The sequence below is a fragment of the Hydra viridissima genome, unplaced genomic scaffold (assembly GCF_058129835.1).
Source record: "Hydra viridissima isolate aposymbiotic clone 2 unplaced genomic scaffold, HvirCarnegie_v1 scaffold_1, whole genome shotgun sequence".
Classification (NCBI taxonomy): Eukaryota; Metazoa; Cnidaria; class Hydrozoa; order Anthoathecata; family Hydridae; genus Hydra; species Hydra viridissima.
Window position 1 is genome coordinate 23174704 of NW_028324300.1, and position 19678 is coordinate 23194381.

The 19678-nt window shown below is 29.9% G+C and overlaps 1 protein-coding gene and 1 pseudogene across 2 annotated transcripts in view; both read left to right on the top strand.

Annotated features, from left to right (window-relative positions):
- The window catches only part of LOC145183507 (uncharacterized), a 297046-nt gene that overhangs the window by 58516 nt on the left and 218852 nt on the right, over positions 1-19678 (top strand). The window lies entirely within an intron of this gene.
- LOC149893975 (uncharacterized) lies at positions 6240-9044 on the top strand (annotated as a pseudogene). Its single transcript, XR_016446849.1, has 4 exons — positions 6240-7696; positions 7990-8104; positions 8246-8316; positions 9019-9044. The product of XR_016446849.1 is annotated as an uncharacterized LOC149893975 (transcript).

Consider the following 19678-nt stretch of genomic DNA (forward strand, 5'->3'; position numbering starts at 1 on the left):
AAAATTATCTGGTTTAAACCACCTTACAGTATAAGTGTTTGCACAAATAATGGTGAGCGGTTCTTAAATCTGGTCGACAAACATTTTCCAGTAAACTACAAACTCCGTATAATACTCAATAGAAATTCCATCAAAGTTAGTTACAGCTGCATGCCAAGCATAAAAGACATCATATATTTACACAACCAACACATTCTGCAAAATAAACCCAATATTAGAGAAAAAACTTATAATTGTAAGGATAACACAAAGTGTCCTTTACATTAGAATTACTTTACAAGAAACATAATTTCCTCCAGCAAACCAGAAATAAAGAAAAAACATATTACGTCATCAGTGAAACACCAATCAAATTAAGGTATGCAAACCACCTAAAATCATTTAGTATTGAAAAGTTCAAGAACGACACAAAACTATCTAAAGAAATATGGAGAATTAAAGAGGAAAATTCCACACCTATTGTTAAGTGGAAAATTAATTAAGCACTGTAAAGAATTGTTTTTATTTACTTCAATTCTATGATTAAATACTATGACGAGATTCTTTACAATTATTTCTTCAAATTCTATTGCTAAATCATCATTAATTTGCAGTTCATCTGCATCTTCAATCAACACTGAAATTTCATTATTTTGATTCTCTCGAATCTATCATTTGCAGTCTCTCTCAAATTAATAAGTCTTTTAGTTATAAGGACAGACATTTTGCAAATCTGATTTTAAATTTAAACGGTATTTTCTAACTCAAAGTATTTTTATCTCACGAATGGCAATTAATTTTCGAATGTTTTGTTGAATTTTTAAAACGCTTTAAACGTTTCTAATGAACTTTTAATAAAATATTTTTGTTGCTTGTAATAATTTGTTAAAAAACTTATCAGTTATCGACGAGCGTAATGCAACAAAATAAAATCCAAAAATGTTAGTAATTAACTTTAGCGACTAAATTTATTCTTATGAAGTTTAGCTAAGAGTCTCCCTTATGTTATCGAATTTTACCTTAGTATTTGTTAACTTAACTCTACTTAACATACGATCTCTTAATTTATTTATTTTAACCTTATATCACATAACTTATCTTAATTCAACATAAAACCTTAATATATACACTTGTCCTCCAAAACATTAACAACCAAATAAAATAAAAAAAATTTTTCTTCTTTGATTACTTATTACAGCAATTTTGTTTTTTTAATTACGCTTTAAATGAAAAAAATGGTTAATGTTACATATAAGAAAAAAGATTTTAACATAATAAGACTACTTAAAAAAAAATAAACGTGAATTTTTGTTTGTATTGGTATTTTAACGTAAAAACGTGGTCCTCCAAAACATTAGCAACTTTTTTAAAACAACCCTAAAAATTGTTAATACCAATAGTTAATGGCATATCCTTTACTTTTTAGGATCAAGGAACATCTTCTCGGTATAAACTCTACGAGTTTCTATAGCTTTATATAGCTCATCGGCGTTTTTGAAGGGTCCTTTGTGTTTTAGGGAGAGTTCAACTTGTTACCATAAGTTTTCAATCGGGTTGAGATCAGGTGATTGAGCTGGCCATTTCATTACTATTTGTTTCAAACCATTCTTTAACGAGTTTAGAGGTGTGTTTGGAGTCGTTGTCTTGTTGAAATGTCCATAAAAGAGGCATATTATTATCAGTATGAGAAACCACTTTTTCCTTGAGAATATCACGATAAACATACTGATCCATAATGCCATTTATTCGGTAAATAGGTCCAACTCCACTAAAACCAGAAAAACAACCCCAAACCATTGCACTTTTTCCACCATCATGCTTGATTGTTCCTCTTGTGATTTAGGATCTAAGCATTTACCTTTAGGTCTAAGTACCTTTAAATTTCCATCAGGACCTTTCAAATTGTACTTTGATTCATAGCTCCAGAGTACTCTATTCAAATCATTTATAGTCCAGTCTCTATGAGAATTTGAAAACTAAGTTCTAGCTTTTCTATTCTTTTGAGAAATGAAAGGTTTTTTTGCTGCTCTAAAGCTCAAAAGTCATGAAAGTTGTAACCGTCTACAAACTGTATTTTGAGACACGAAAAGTTTCAGTTTTTTAATAGTATCATTAGCGCTGTCAAAAGGATTTTTTTTAACATGACGAATAATTTTTCGATCGGTGAAACGACATGCTTTGAGTGGTCTTCCGCCCTTATGTTCTGTTTCTAAAGGACTACCTTTATTAAATTGTTTGATTATTCGACATACAATTGACTTATTAATGGAGTATTTCGTTGCGATTTCCTTTTGTTTGACTCCTTTCTTGTAATCTATTACAATACGTTTTCGAAAAGCTAAATTATACTTGTTTCCTACCATTTTAATCCAAAACAGCATATATACGCGATCTTAAATTAATATTGTGATAATTGCAACACTACATATTCATCTGTGGACAAAAATTAACAATTAGTTGTTCTCATTGGTTAAGTACTAATAATTAAAACACAACAATTCCCTTGGGCATTATTTCCACACTTGTGCTGCTGATTTTCCATGAATTTTTGTAAGTAATTATAAAAAGTTGCTAATGTTTTGGAGGACCACGTTTTTGCGTTAAAATACCAATAAAAACAAAAAAACAAGTTTATTCATTTTCAAGTAGTCTTATTATGTACAAATCATTTTTCTTATATGTAATATTAAGCATTTTTTGTGTTCAAAATTGCTGTAATTAGTATTCAAAAAAGAAAAAAAGCATTTTTTTATTTGGTTGCTAATGTTTTGGAGGACAGTGTACTTCAATTCGAGATTAAATACTATGGCGAGTTTCTTTATGTATATTTCATAAGATAACCGTTTACAAAAGACTTGAGACGCACCAAGTGTATCAAAGAGAGAGAGAGTCTGCGTGTGCCGCTAAGTTTCACAGCAACATTAATAGCAGAATCTTCTGTGTTATTTAGTAAAGCAACTCCATCTTTCTCTTTCGCATATTTTGTCTTGGCAATAATCCATACGTTAATTTTGCAATAAAAACAGTACTGAAAGTTCCTTTGCCAATTTTCTTATCTAAAGCAAACTTGTTATTCGTCTGCTGATTTTTCATCAAGTGAGCCACTCAACCAATTTTAAATTGATTTACAATAACATTGATTCAGATAATCAGAAATAATAATTCAATAATTTTCTACACTATAATTTTACTATTTTTAAGTTTCAGGATAAAAATGAGCAACCTTTGCGAACGTAATTAAGTTTAATTTTTACAATACGATTTATTGACTTAAATTCTTCAGAGAACAATGTACAGCTTTTGTAAGTGGTAAGAAAAAAAAAAAGCTGTACTCACTTAGTTGTGTAAAGGTCTGGGCTCCATTTTAAGATTACAACCTTATTTAGCGGACACTTACCGCAACCTCGAAGTGGCAAAAGTAACAAGAAAATTTAAAGCAACAGGAACTAATATTTCAGCAAGGATAATGGAAAGATCATCTAAAAAAAAATAAAGTTCCGCGAAATTAATATTAACAAATGATCAAAATAGTTGTAATCACGGCACAAAAATGTAATTTCTAAAATATTCATTCATAACAATTAACTAAACTGAAATATTTAAATGCAGGTTTTTGAAGAATCGTGGTCGAGGAATAGACAGCCCGAATTGCATTTTGCTTTCTTAAAACGAGTGCCAATCGAAGCTTCGATTGCTTATTAAAAAAAATTTATATTTTATTGTTTTCTAGAAAAACTTTTAGTGCATATTTCATCAGTTTTTATGTTGTTTAGGTTCACTTTAACGCAAGTTAACTTCAAAGTTAACTTAAAATTATTTTGAAAAATGTAAAACTTCAAATATGTTTAGTTGTTTACATTTTAGTGTTAATTTTTACTTTTACAAAGCCTGATCTGATAAAGCCATACATTTTTCGTACTTGTCCTGAAATAGAGTATAATAAATTTCAAAGGTAAATTGAAATGTCAAAGGTAAACTGAAGATGCAAAGTAATGCTTTTTTTTAAGGTAGCGTATGAGAAATCAGAATTAAATAATAAAACACAAAAGTAATTAGACAGAAAATTCGGAAAAAAATACGCAAAATGTTTTTGAAGAATGAAGACAATTTCATTTGAACAGTTTACAGTGATCAAAAGATTCAGAACAATTATGTGTTCTCAAAAGTCAAAGTTCAATCATTTCAAAATTATTTGCTTACAACTGATAGTACTGCAGCTCATATTTTAATTTCCAACTTTGTCAAAGAAGTTTGTTAATGTAAGGTAGAAAATCTTAAAACGGATTTTGAGAAATATCTTCAATTGGGTCACTTAACACAATATGACGTTCTGCCGACGTCGATATCATTACGTCGGGCCAACCAATTAATTCAAACGTCTTATCGACTTCGTTAGGATAACGTCGGGCAACCTTAATTATTTTCACGTCCTGCCAACGTAGATATGATAACATTAAACCAACAAATTCATAACATTGTATAATTGTGCAAACGTTATCCTACCGACAAAAATAGGGCGTTTTTTTTTAAATAAAAAAAAATTATAGCCCTTAGATATGTATCTAGGACTCTCGGACCTAGATATGCATTTAAGGGCAGTACATTTTTTTTTTTTATTAAAAAAAAATAAATGAAAGGATATATAAAAAATTGAAATGAAAATAAAAAATAATAATAAACGAATTTTGATTGGTCAATGAAAACACTTCTCACATGCTTCAAATTTATGTCCGCACGTGCGTCCAGAAATCTGTATTTAAGAATAAGGTAAAAAAAGTTTAAAGAAAACTGAAGAAATGATGATTAGCAAGTAAGTTACTTAAGCATTACTTTAAAATATATATTAATACTTTTTCATTTTGATTAAATCAAGACAAATCTTAAAGATTTGAAAGTTTCGTTGCTAATTTGCAACCATTGCTAATTAAAACTTTAAAAGTATGTAAAGATATTTTAAAAAAGCTTTAAGTTTACAAATGCAAGCTTGCATTTGTTAATGTGTTTTTAAATTTAAATTTTTTGAAATCTCTTTAAATTTCATTTGACCTTTTGTTTGTCAACGTTGATGAGTCTTGTTAATAATCGTTGGTGAGTCTTGTTGGTCAACGTTGTTTAAGGACATTGACCTTACAAGGTTAATGTCCTTAACCATGTATTTGTTTTAAAAGTAAATTAAAATATTTAAAAATATAAGTGTTCATTGATTAACTAAACTAAGGTCTTGAGTGTTAAATTAATTTTATATATTTTACATTGGTTTTCATAACAAATGTTGGTTTAGTTTTATGATTCATAAAGCCTTTTCTATTGTGGCTTACTGAATAGGATTGATATATATTACTAACAATTCATCTACAGTGAAATTGTTGGATATTATTATTAGGTCCAAATCATATTCTTCCATGAGGCATCGTATACGAGCCATAGTTCAAGCACACTTGGAAGACATTCAAACTTCAAGTGCCATAAATGAAGATGATGTTCTTATTCATAATAATTTATCAATTGAGCATTCCAGTAAAACCCTTACTAATAAATTATTAGATATAGCTAATGAAGTTTATTTTAATAAAGAAACTGATTCTTGTGAAGCTTCTGAAATTGCAGATGTCTTTAACACAAATTAAGTTCCACATAATAATTTTATGTTGAGTGAAAAAGTTAATAATCAGCTATTCGAATTGAATGACTATGTGTGTCTCCAAATGAGTGACAGTGATAGGGTGGAATGGAATTCTAAATCAGACAATTACCAAGATACAGATGGCTGTGATGGTAAGGAAGGACTGGTTGTTGAGCTTGCATGTTGGGCTGTTGATGAAAATATTTCTCGCAAGTCAATAAAATCTCTGTTACGTATACTTCAACCACATCATTCTTTTTTGCCACTTGATCCCAGGACTTTATTGTCAACACCAAGAAATGTGAGTTGTGAAAAGTTAAATAGTGGTGGTTTATGTCATCATTTTGGAATTGCCTCATGCTTGCAAAAATTGTTTGAAACTGAAAAAATATTTTTAAATCCATCAGATTGTTCTGAATTTTTAATCCAATGCAATATCAATGTTTTGCCTTTATTTATTTAAAAGCACTGGTTTACAGCTGTGGCCAGTTCTTGGAATAAAACTGAAAGACAAACTTTATCAGTTTTGTATTCATAGTTTTGTCTGTGATGCTCCTGCTCGATCCTTTTTAAAAAATACAAAGCTGGATATTATAGCTGTGATCGTTGCATTTAATCTGGAAAACATATAGGAAGAATGACTTTTCCCGAAGTGAATAGTCCTCTTCGAACTAATGAAGCATTTAATGATATGTTGTATGAAATTATAAAAGCAATATAAAATCAGCACTTATGCAATTGTCTATTGGCATGGTAACTGACTTGCTGTTAGACTGTTAGACTACATGCATCTTGTCTGTTAAGGCGTTATGATAAAGTTATTACAGTTTTGGGTTAAGGGTCCTTTAAAAACTAGATTAACTGCACAACAAGTCATGAAAATAAGTGAACATCAGAAGTTGTTGCGTCCTTCAACACCACATGAATTTGCACGCAAACCACATTCCCTTACTGAACTAGATCATTGGAAGGCAACCGAGTTTGGTTTGTTTTTGTTGTATACAGGTCCATTAGTTCTTCAAAACAATATGTATCCTATTCTGTACTAACATTTTTTGCTTCTTCATGTAGCCATTTCATGTGTTGTTAGCAGCAAGCTCTATCAAAGTTTGTGCGACTATGCTCAAAAATTATTGACAATTTTTGTACAGCATTCACAGAAATTATATGGACCTGAGTTTGTTATTTATAATGTTCGCTGCCTAATTCATTTAACAGATAATGTTTGTCGATTTGGTGCATTAGATGCAATAAGTGCTTTTCCTTTTGAAAACTACTTACCAAGTGTTAAAAAACTTATTCAAAAACCATCATTACCACTTGAACAAGTTATTAGAAAAGTTTCAGAAAAAAAGCTTATCTCTGTCTCCAATAAGGATAGAAAAAAGAGTACCCTTTTTGTAAATATGAACATAACAATGGTCCATTAATATGGCCTGAGTTGTTTAACGCCATTCAATATAAGAATATTGAACTTAAATCTTTCATTTTTTTCATTAACAGAAAACAATTGTGTACTTCTGAATACTTCCAAAGTTGGAATCCTTCAAAACATACTTAAAAGAGATTTGGATATATTTATAGTCGTAAAATTGTTTCAAAATGCAAACTCGTTTTATGAATATCCATTAGACTCAAAAAAGTTAAATGCTTTTAAAGTGTCTCAAATTGAAGATAAACTTTCTATATATAACATAAATGATTTAGTTTAAAAATGTGTGTGTTTACCTATAAATAACAGTGAACACCTCATTGTTTCTTTTTTATAAAAATTTTATTGTCTGACATTAATTGTTTTTGATGATATACCTGAATTGGGTTGAGCATAAGTGTTTTTTTATAAAACCATTTGATGTACACGTATTTCTTAATTTTCTAGATTACATTGTATTGTTCACTTTTTGGAATCTGATGAAGTGGAAATTGCTCCAAAAACTTGGGTTCGAAAACTGCTTAATGATGCTGATGAACATCTTGAATGTTACTGGCCACCATATAAGTCTCACCAAAAAATTTTAAAAGCTGTTCAGACATGTGCTGATTTCGAAATTGATAAATGAAAGAGTTACAAAGCTAGAATTTTGAAAAATTATGGTATTTTTTTGTATAGTTTTGAGTATCTTTTATTGCTGTATTATATTTATCAAAAATCCTGATCCACTATTTCTGTTAACAGTTGTACAAATATTTATAAAATAATATTGTGTAAGTTTAACAAGTTATGAGTAGTTATATGAATAAATCCTTGTGCTGTCATACTAATGTAAAATAAGTTGAAATACTTTTGTTTGTAGTATCTTACTCAAAAGTAAGATACTACATTAATATATTTAATCAAGATATACGTTAGTTAAACATATCAATAAACTTCATTAAAATGGCTTTAGATACATATGAAAGCGCAGAAAAAGATATTGCAAAAGCAAAAGAAAAATCTGATTTGGGTACTGATGTTTCAGACATTGATGATGGAACAACACTCTGTAAAAGAAAACGCGCAAGGTATGCCATAAATAAGTTTATTCATAATGATTAAATATTAGGTTATCAAGACTACCTGTGTTTTGACAAAAACTAATGTGTTTCATATTTGAAATTTTTGTTCAAATATTTTTTTATTTTTGTGTATATACTTTTGATTAGGATTTCATACATACCTTCATCAGACACTGAGATATTCAGCAGTCCAGAAAGAAATATTTTATTGCAAACAGGTAACTTACAAATAGCTGAACAGAAAAAACACTTTAATGAATGTCCAGAACGAAAAAGACATAAAAACATAACTATAGAATATGAAGATCTTCCTGAGCCACCTGCCTTTTCTCGATGTTTAATACCAAATACAAATGAAAGCCAACGAAATCTTATTTCAGTTAGCACTGTAAAAAAGAAATTTGTTCCAGTACTTAAGAAAAATCAGGAAAAACCTCTCTCTCAAGTATTTCCATCATGCTCTAGAGATGGAAGGCTGTATTTATCAGCAACAGGTTTAGATTCAAGTTTTTAAACACAGTTTTTTATTAGAATTATAGATTACTTAATTATTTTATCAGACTTATAGATTACGACTTTATTGTGTATTTATTTGTAAAATGTTTTACATTAAGAAGATAAAATTAAATCAAATTAAAGTTAAGATTAATAATTAATTTTCTAGACCTTAAATAGTTTTGTAAAAAATAAAAGAAGCTTAAACTATTTATATATATATATTCCTTTTTTCTTTTGTATTGCTAGACCTTAAACAAAATCTAAATTTAAGATTTTATAAAAACCAGTTAATGAACTTTACAAGGAGAAACTTATTCCTACTCCAAATTGTTATAATATAATCATTGATTTTCAAGAAACTTAGTTATTACCTATTTATAGACTATATTTAGCTCACCAGTTTTAGTTTTACTTATTTTTAGCTGTGCAACAGAAACTAATTCTTCTTCTTGAAGAAATTAAAGAGCAAGGAGAGGAACTTAAGGAGCAAGGTGAAATGACCGTAAATCTATTACAGCAACTTGTAATAACTCATGAAGGCGATAATGTAGTTAGAGGATTACCTTTTCAATTGCCTGCATCAACAGCAGAAGAGCTTCAACTAATTGATGATCAAGCTGAAGAAGGCGATATTAAAGGGAGACTTTATAAAACTTTATATATGCCACTTTGTCTAATGAAGGTAGTTTGTGTGAATTTTGCCTTAGATTGAGTTATAATAATTAAAGAAGGAAGGTAGTTTTGTGTTAATTTTGTCAATTTTTGTTACTCACTGAAATGCTTCCAAAAGTTCACATATTATAGAACAGAATTATTTTTTTATGCTTCTATCGTATTTATATTCACAAGATGTTTGAAAATTTCATAAAGAAAAATTGTTGGTATTAATGTTGCAGGTTTAGAAATGTTCTTTCTGGAACTGTTAAGAACTTTAATAAACCCTGTTTATTAGAGTTCTTAAAAGTTCCAGAAAAAGCATTTCTAAACTCAAGATATTCTTATAAGAATATCTTGGGTGAAAAATATTTGAAAATGTTTAACAAATATATAAATACGCTATTTATGCTCAATAAAACCAAAACCACTTGCAGATTTTTGTTACACTTTTTAAAAATAAAAAAAGTTATGCTATAGGTGTTTATTTTACTTTATATAGACAAGATTTCTTGGATTGGTTGGAGGTCTCAATGCCAAGACAACTACTAGAGCTATACTAAGTCGTTTATTGAACACAGATGTTGCAAAGTTATGCAATTGGAAGACAACGACGTGCCAATCGGGCAAGTCAACATTAACTTATATTAACTATAATATAAGCCATCTATAATATATATATATATATATATTTATAATATATATATATAAAGTTGTAAAGATTTTCTTAAATATTGCTGAGCGTAAACTCTATCAATATTAACTATAGTTAATATATATATATATATAAAATGAGGATATATTTAAATTAAAGTGTCTTTCAGCTATTTTGCGACAACTTTGACGGATTTTTTTTTTACGTTTTCATTCAAAGTTAGGCGGTCTTTTTTTTATTCGACTTCAAAAGCCCAGTTTATATATATGAACGGGGCAAGAATATTAATATTGTGCTTACTCAAGACCGTTAATCAATTTGCTGCCCAACCGACTTCTTCATCCGAAGTCGGCTGTTTCACCTCTTTTCAAAGTCACAACAATGTGAATGTGCCGACGTTGGTAAAATACCATTTTCTGGACGTCGGGCCATTTAGATTGGGCCGACGTAGAACCGGTGATCAGATCGCAGACAAGCCGATATCTTTAGCCGACGTAGGGCCGATCATAACAAAGCCGTCTGAAAGACGTCGGCAGGACGTCGATGTGTTATCTGGGTTGCGATTAATTCTCATTCTCTTTTTTCTTTCCAACAAAGTATTCTTGTGTCTTCGTTATTTAGGACTGATTTCATAATTTCATAAGTTTTATTGTTTCATTTAAGTTCCTCGGTATATCTCGCTTTTTACAACCATTAATTAAAAAATCCAACCATTGCTCTTTCAAAGAGTTCTCTCCTGTTATTACTAGGTTTTGTTGTTTTTAGAATTTCGATAGTTCGCAGAACATCCAGTGCATTTTGTTATCTGGTATTTCTATATTATATTTCTTAATCATTGGGACCATCTCTTTTAAGTAATAAAATTCATCTTTTTTATGTTTTTTGTCTAAATCGTAAATCTTCTGAAATTTTTCCATTTTTTAAGGCATCTTTTACTACTCTCTCTGGAAAGAGATTGTTTTTTGTTACAATAATAATGTACGTATCGAGCATAACTTCGTGGTACTTGCTAGATTGCCCGCTACTGACTTGTTGGCTAATTATTTTGGACATGTATTCCTGTTCACGTACCAAAAAAAAGTCCTTATAATTTCGCTGCATTTCGATCGCGATTTTTTGTTTTCTTTAAACAGTGCATAAAATGTCAACTTTACTTTGGACGCTATACTTGCCATCTCCTAAAAGTTCATTAGAGTTTATTTCGACATCTGTTACTTCTTGATCACCTTGGAAACCGAGAATACTATTTGCAAAACTTATCAACAACTTTATTTTGATCGTTACCGAACAGCAATTTAAATGTGAAATCGTAAGTTGGGTCGGCGAAAACATCTTGAGCTTTGGTTTTAATTTGTTGCATTTTTTTACTTTCTTTCTTCACTTAGTAACCTTGGTTTAAAAAAATTGAAATTTGCTTTTTAACTCTTATTTACCTATTAAACGGAATTGAATTTTCACTTTTTAACTCGTGGTTAGCAATTTAATGTCTCAAGAGATTTCCTTAAAATTACCTTTTTATTCTAAGTTGAAAACATATAAGACACCATTAAATTATGTAAAATTTTTAAATTTTTTCGGCCATTTTCGGCAACTGCTGAAAACGGTTGTATAATTAATTTTCAAAAGTTTCAGTTTTTCATGCATCAGAACTAAAAAGTTTGATAGAGTTTACGCTCAGCAATATTTATGAAACTCTTTACAACTTTATATGAATCCGCTGCACTCAAATTCTACGAACTTTTTTAAAAGCTCAACTTTAAGTAGAAATTGTTACTTTAAGTTCAAGTTGATCCATTTTTCTAGCAGTTGTTGAAAAAAATCTTTTACGTTGTTTCATTTCTGAAAGTTTTTTACGTTTTTTTATGTTTTTTATGTTCATTTGATAAAACTGAATAAAAAAGTAACCAATGGCAATTGAAGAGAAATATTTTTTCTGTTGAAAAAAAGTTATTTTTCTAATATTTTTTACTTATTGTAATTAAAAATGTTAATTCCAGCCTTTTGAAAAGAGACTCTTGAGAAGCTTTTTTTTTTTTTTAACTTTTTTAGCATCAAGAGCAGCTTAATATGGGAATCACTTAGTTGTGCTCTTTTTTTAAAAATTTGTAAAAAAAATGAGTATGTGTAATAAAATTAAAACCAGGTATTTTTGTTTTACTTTAAGTGAATCATAGTAAATTCCAGTAAAGCAGCGATCCAAGGATCAAATTTTTATATTAAGTTAATTACTTGTTATAAATGTTTCATTAAAGTATAAAAAAGTTTTCATTTGAGCATTCTCTCAGCGCAATTGTATAAAGTCAGCTCTGTTTATCTCATTCTTGTTACAGTAAAATCACTTAAATAGTATGGATCATCGAGCTGAAACAGATTTGTTTGCAGCTATAAGTTGAGTGAAGGGCAAGTTAGAGGAAGATTCGATTCATTAAATTTTAACATAAACTACAATTATAATTGTTTTCATATCTAAAATGGATGGCTTTAAAGTAGTGAACGGAAACTTTCGGCTTCGGCCGAAGCCGAAATTTCTGCTTTAACAGTTTTTTACTTTTCCTGTTTCGGCCGAAATTTCTGTTCAAACCACAACCGAAAAGAACCGAAACATTTATAAGTTTTTTTAAAAAAGTCCAAGCAACTTTTTTTAAATTTCGAGTCGGATCATGACGATTTCCTAATTTTAATCGTTTGTTAGTAAATTAATTTTTAAATATAACAATTGTAGAAATTTTAATTGAAATCACGTTACATAATTGATTCAAGTTACTATTCTGAAATCATTCTTTAAATAAGTTAACATTTAAGTTAAGTAACCAAAATCAATAGTTTCATCAAAAGTTTAATAATCGAAAGAAAAGCTATTTGTGGAATCACTTTACCGTAACAGCCAGCGATTCCAAATACAATTGCAATTTGAAAATATCTCGTGGATCCCAAAATCCAAAACTTCAATCACTTAGCGGACTTTCATCACATTTAAGAAGTCGGCACTCACAGCTTACTCTAAAAAATCTCCTAACTGAAAAAGCAATACTCACAACTACCGACAATCCTGAAAAATGTACCAACTTCAGATCAACTTGAGCCTCTTACAATCAAAAAAAGAACAATACCCTTATTTGACATCAGATCAAAACGGCAGAGGACTGAAATGTTGCAATTTACAATTCCTTGCTGGGTTGACAATATCTCAAAAATTGATTCAAACTCCGAAGAAGGCCTGAAGTTTCATAAATCTCTATTTGAAATGATTATCCTCGACTTGGATAATCTTGGTCAATAGTGAATAATCCGGGATTTTTACGCCATCATGCAGTTTTTACACCACACTTTTTATATTGGAAGTGAGAAATACTACCGAAGCATGCTCAACCCAGCCTATGAAAAGATTAAGCTTAATGAAATGAAAAGATTAAGCTTAACGAAATGAAAAGATTGTGCTTAACGAAAAAAATGCTGAAACTGTTTCCATCTCTCTCTGGACGCTTGGTCATCTTTTCATCATGGGTACTTGGGCATGATGGCACACTTCATTTCAGACAAATGGGAGCGGATTAAATTCTGTCTGTCATCTTCCAAGTTTGATGAAAAACATACTGCTTCAAACATTTTTCAAAGATTTGAGAATGTTGTGAAAGAGTGGGAGCTAAAGGACAAAATCACAGTCTGCTTAAGAGACAATGCAGCAAATAGAACCACAGTGTGTTTACAAGTCTGCTGGGTGTCTAAATCATTCACTTCAACTAGTCATTAAAAAAGAACTTTTTTCACTCCAGAGTGCTGTAAACTTGATAGAAAAATGTCGAAAGCTTTGGACTCATGCTTCTTTTTCAAACTCCTTTTTTGCTGAGCTTTACGAACAACAAGAGATTCAAATGAAAAATTTCGACAGGCTCGGGCTCAAAAATGATGTCCCAACACGCTGGATTTCAACTTATTACATGCTTGAAAGAATTCTGTACTTGAAATCACCAATTGCTACCACACTGGTAATCTGTCTTTCCAGCGGCATTGAGTTTACTGTACAGGATTGGAATTAGTGTGAAAAGCTTGTAAACATCTTAGCGATTTTCGAAGAAGCCACCAAATTGCTCTCTGGAAAAGATGCTTGCATCAGTGCATGTATTCCAATTGTGACAACTATTATGAAGTCATTTGAAGTTCCCTCATTGACGAAGAAGTGATGGGCATGAAAAATGCTTTAAAGAAAGCAATGGAAACACGTTTTTTTTGACTTAGAAACCATTGATGATTTTGCAATAGCAACACTTCTTGATCCCAGATTCAAGCACCACTTCTTTACATCCCAAGAAGCCTTTCAAGCTGCTAAAAGAAAATTTTTTTTAGGAATTAGTTCCATTTTGAACCAAAATGAAACTACTCCTGTGATGAAAACTACGTCTATTGAGAACACTGGGTTTTCTTCAATGATGCAAAATATCATTGAACACTCACAAAATACAAGGTCCAAAAATCAAACTTCCAAATTGGCAAAGGAAGTTTTAAACGAGTACTTAGAAAGCCCAACATCTTCATGCTGTTTAGAGTTTTGGAAAGAGTATGAAGAGAAAACAACATTAAAAGCAAAGTTTGGTTTGGCTAAAGTAGCAAAGAGATTCCTTACACCTCCACCAACATCTACCAAAGTTGAAAGGTTATTTTCAACTGCTGGAAACATTCTTTCAAATGAAAGAAACAGACTTTTGCCAGAAAACATGGAAAAAATTTTATTCTGTAGAGAAAATATTTCAATTCTTAACTTTAATTATTAAAATGTCTAGACAAAGTCTACTTTTTTTATTTTTTATTATATTATAGTTTTTATCAAACTGTGTTACATAGTGATTGCTTTGATATATGTAAAATAGTTTTTTTTGCTTTAACTTGGTGATCATAAAAGGTTCAGGGATTTTAAAATTTTTTTTTTCAAACTTCGGCTGTTTCGGTTTCGGCTTCGGCCGAAATTTCAGTTTCGGCTTCGGCTTTGGCTTTACTAAACCAAAATTTCGGTACTTTCGGTTTCGGCTCAAATTTCGGTTTCGGTCGATCACTACTTTAAAGCATTTTGTAGAACAACATGCTTATCATGCTTGTCAAAAAGAATATACGACATCCCGAGATTTTCATATTTACATTAAAAATTTGGTTTAAACTTAAAAGATAAATTGTATCTTCTTACCTTTTACATTTTTTTTGCAGTTGTTTTATGAGAAACAAGGCGCCCCCTCCCTCCCTGTTTTTAGTTTGTCTTCAAAGGGCAGTTTAAAATAGGTGACATAGGCTTACTGAAGCTTGAAAATTGTAACCAAAGTAAAATATTTACTTTTTGTTCTGTTAAAATCACCTCAAACTTAGCAGAATGAGTCTTCTTTTTGTATACAACAATTTTTGGAGCTCCAGTCACAATGAGGAACATTTTCTTCTTTAAAATGAAAATGAATTTAAAGAAAATCATTTATTATTAAAAGCTTACTTTTAATTTAAATTTTAAATTAAAAAGCTGCTAAAGAAAAGAGACTGAGAAGGCGTAAGAAAATCTTCTGCTACCTCAAGAAAGAACCTCACACGGTGCTAATATCCAATCAAAAACTCTTTACTGTCCATTTGGTGTCCAAGATAAATAACGGAGATCGTTATATAGTTTTAGAACTGATCAACTTATTCATGAGAAACAGGAATACTTGAAAAAAATTGCAATCATTCACGACGCGTTTTTAAGGCGTTGTTACTGCACACAAGTTGAATGGTAAACCTCACGAGGTTTAGTATTCAATTGAGTGTTCGCATCAAAATAGAAATTCTATTTTAGCAGAGTTTTGCTTAAAAAATATTTTTCCAAATTTAAACATTTTACTAAGCATGTTCTTGGATCATTTAAATTCATCATTTAAGTTCTTGAAAACATTTGTTACCTTACTGAAACTCACATTGAGTTAAACTCTACATAATCCTCCTGAATGTCAATGAGCTACCAGAGAATGTTAGGTACAAGTTTCAGACCAAATATCCTGCGTTTGTGATGGTATTTGGCTTTATTGCCTCTAATGACATAGTCATACTTCCGGTGGAAGGCAAGATGCCAGATTTCTGGACCATGGATATGTGATCTTAGTCATGCCATACCTTCATCCCCAGATCTTAATTCTCTTCATTTTAGTGTATGTTAAGAGTAAGGTCTACAGCAAACATCACAATGGCATTGAGGCTCTGAAGCTTTCCATCAATAGATAGTTGAACAATATGTTGCCAGAGTATATTAAGAAGACGTGAGTCAGGTTCATACCTAAAGTTGAGGAAGCCATTGCTAACAATTACTCGCACTTTAAATAAGTCTTTGTCATATTTATTTTGACTCTTTTATATAAAATAAGTTTGTTGCCCGAGTTATTTGTTCTTGATCTGTTCGGATCACTCAAGTTACGAACTTTACGGTCGACAATGGTATATCATTGCACACTTACTTCAGATCGCGGTACAGTTCCTCACTGTACTTTTATTTAGCATTGTAAGTAATTAGTAATTTCGATATAAAAAATAAAATTTATTTCTTGTTTTTTGAAAGTGCAATACGCATAAGCTTAAAATCATATTAAAACTTCATTAAAAAATTTATTAATTTGCTCCTTACAAATAAACACATACTTTTCTTAAAATGTTAATCCATAAAAGAGCAAAAAATATTATAAATAACAAGAAAATTATAGCTTCATGTTTAAAGATGCTGGTCAAATGCATTATGGGTTTTTTTTTATTTCTCGATTTCTTATTTTATTGCTTCGATAATATTAATTGCTTATTTCATAATTTAAAAAACCGACTTCATTTTTCCCTCGTTATGCGCTCGTTATTATTTTACTGCCATCAAGTGAAGCAGAAATGTTAAAGTTTGTGGGAGGGACGAGTAAAAAATATCCTTTTTTTTTATAAAACTAAGGGTTCTTCAATTTTTCTTCCTATGAAACTTATTATTTAATGCATACATTAAATAATATTTTACTTACCAGGCTAGATTTTGATTCACTTTTTCACGTAAAGTTGTGCATTTTCTTTTATTCTTAGCATTAGAAGATTTTACCTTTAGGTACACGTATCAAATAAGTTTGCCAATAACTGAAGGTTACAAATTATTGACGTATATGTCTGACGAACGGGTTATCGGGGCTAACCACACCCTGCTTAAAATTCAACTTCATGAGGTGATCAAAGTTTTTAAGTTTTGAAAAACGCTGAAGACGAAGTGAAGTGAAGACGTTCTGAGAAAACTAACTGTAAATGAAACGTAACTGTATGGTAAGCGGCAGTGGTGTCTACTCACAATTTTGACAAATTTTATATTTACTTTTTTTGTAGCAAGATATGTACATGCTGCATGAACTATTAACTGAGTGCTGTGAGTACACACAACTCAGGGGTTTCTTCTAGGATTATTTAATACATAAATGTAATTAATGGATATAGTATTTAATAAAAATATTAAATACAAAATATTATTTTTTAATATATATTATTTACTTATATATTATTCTTTGTAATGTTCCAGCTCTAAACGATTGAGTCGATTGTTTTTGACTTTTTATTCAAAACGACTTGTGAAGGAAATTTTTTGATAACATATATTTTGTATGATATCAAACATTATCAACATTATGTATCTTATCAAATAATGTATGATACATAAATTTACAATAAATTATCTGCATTAAATGTTGGAATACATTAGTACTTTCCTTTAATTTAAAAAAAATAGTTTTTTAAAATTCAAAGACAGAGGAGGTTTAATTAAACCAACCAAAAGTGTTGTTATCATATGCGAAGAAACTGAAAGATGTTTCCAAAGGTTGCTTGCCTTAATAAATGGCCACCTTCCAAATAAAATAGGAATTCAAAATGCCACTTCTAGTGCTATTTTGAGATCAGTTGATTGCTCAAAAATATTTATTGAACAAACTTCTCATATGTTTGACTCAGCTATAACTGATAACCATTTATTTGCACTGATTAAACTTATTTCAGAAAACTATGCAAAAATACGTTTTTATCACCTGGGTAAAGAACAAACTGCCAAAATAACTGGAAAAAAGCTTACGAAGCATTTAACAAAACTTATTATATTCATGCAGCATTTATAATTTTGTGGTGCCTATCTGATAAACTAATGCCTAAAAAATATTTTATTTGAAAAAAAAAATCAGCTGCCTACCATGCTGTTGCGTTATTAACATTCTAGCAAACAGCATTGGGTAGTTAAGAACTAAAAGGTACATAAATTATATAACAAATGCTAACTACCATGGTGTGACTTAACAAAGACCTATGCTTTAAGAAAGTCCTAATTTAAGAAATGACAAATTTCGTATATATAAAATAAACATTTAGAAAAAAAAGTTAAGTTGTTTTAACTAACTAGATATCTAGTTAAAATAGCTAAGCTATTTTCCCCAAATTTATTTTATATATACGAAATTTGTCATTTCATAAATTAGAACTTTCTTAAAGCATAGGACTTTGTTAGATTTGAGATTTCTGCACAACCAAACATACTTTTTCTTCACTATCATTAAACAAACTAAATTTTAGCAAATTAAAATTAAAACTTGTATTTAGTTTTACTGAAAACTTTTTTATTTTATTATTTTTATTCTAAAAAACGAAAAACAGAAAGTTAATATAGAACAACTTATTGTAAGAGTATATTTTGTTAAATAAAAAAATATTTATATTTGAAATTTATGTAAATTGTAATATTCCGTTATTTTTATGAAAAAAATCTTATGTTAAATAAAAAAACAAGATTTTTATAAGAAACTTATTTATTTATCAATATTTGAGATTAAGAAACAAAACTTGATTATCATCAATTTCTTAATTTTCGTATCACCATTCGATAATTCCATCTTGGGAGGCCAAAACTGGCTTCAAAAAATTTTCCGTATACGCTATCCAGTTTTATTTTGAGATCAGTGGTTTAGCTACCTTCACTAGAAGATGAAAATGTAACAAGAAGTTTGTGGTCTTTAGTAACATAACAATACAAACTTAAATGACGTTTTTACAACAGCACCATGAAGTCGATGGGAAAAATTGTCAGAGAAAAAAAATAATTCCCGGTTGTTTTTTTTTTTTACAAACTTTTAATTTTCTTATAGTTTATGAAGTTCTATCATCTATTAAATCCCTTCATCAATCCGAACCAAATCTAAAACCAGGATGAATAAAACCCTGTGAGACGCTGTTTTTCATCCTCATTAGGATTTTTTTCCTGGGCGAAAAGAAAAACCAAAAAAAGAAAAAAAAGGATTTGAACTCTGAGACTAAATTATTTTTTACACCTAATTCTACACTGTGCTAAGTGTACTCAGTAAAAAGTATAATTTATTGCCAATGCCATGTTCTGGCTCACCATGTGTTTTGTTCGAACAGCAAGAATATGTTTTTCATCAACGACCTGATGTAAACAATGCTTGCGAAAGAAAAGTATCAAAAAGCAAAAGATTAAAAAACAAAATATAAAGAAGTGACACGCACCCAAAACGCAAAAAGCCTAAAATGTTAAGGTAAAATCATTGAGGAGGAATATTTTCGAAAAAGTTCTTAAAACCACTGAAAAAGCTTTAGAATTCTTCACTTGTTGCTCTTCCGAAATAATTCATCGTGATGATGAATGTTTCGGAACAAACACATTTTTTAGAGTGCAGAAAAAATTTTACCATCAGCGACGCTGTCACCAAAAGTCAAACGTATACGTAAGACAACTGAATGAAGGTCGGAATTACTCG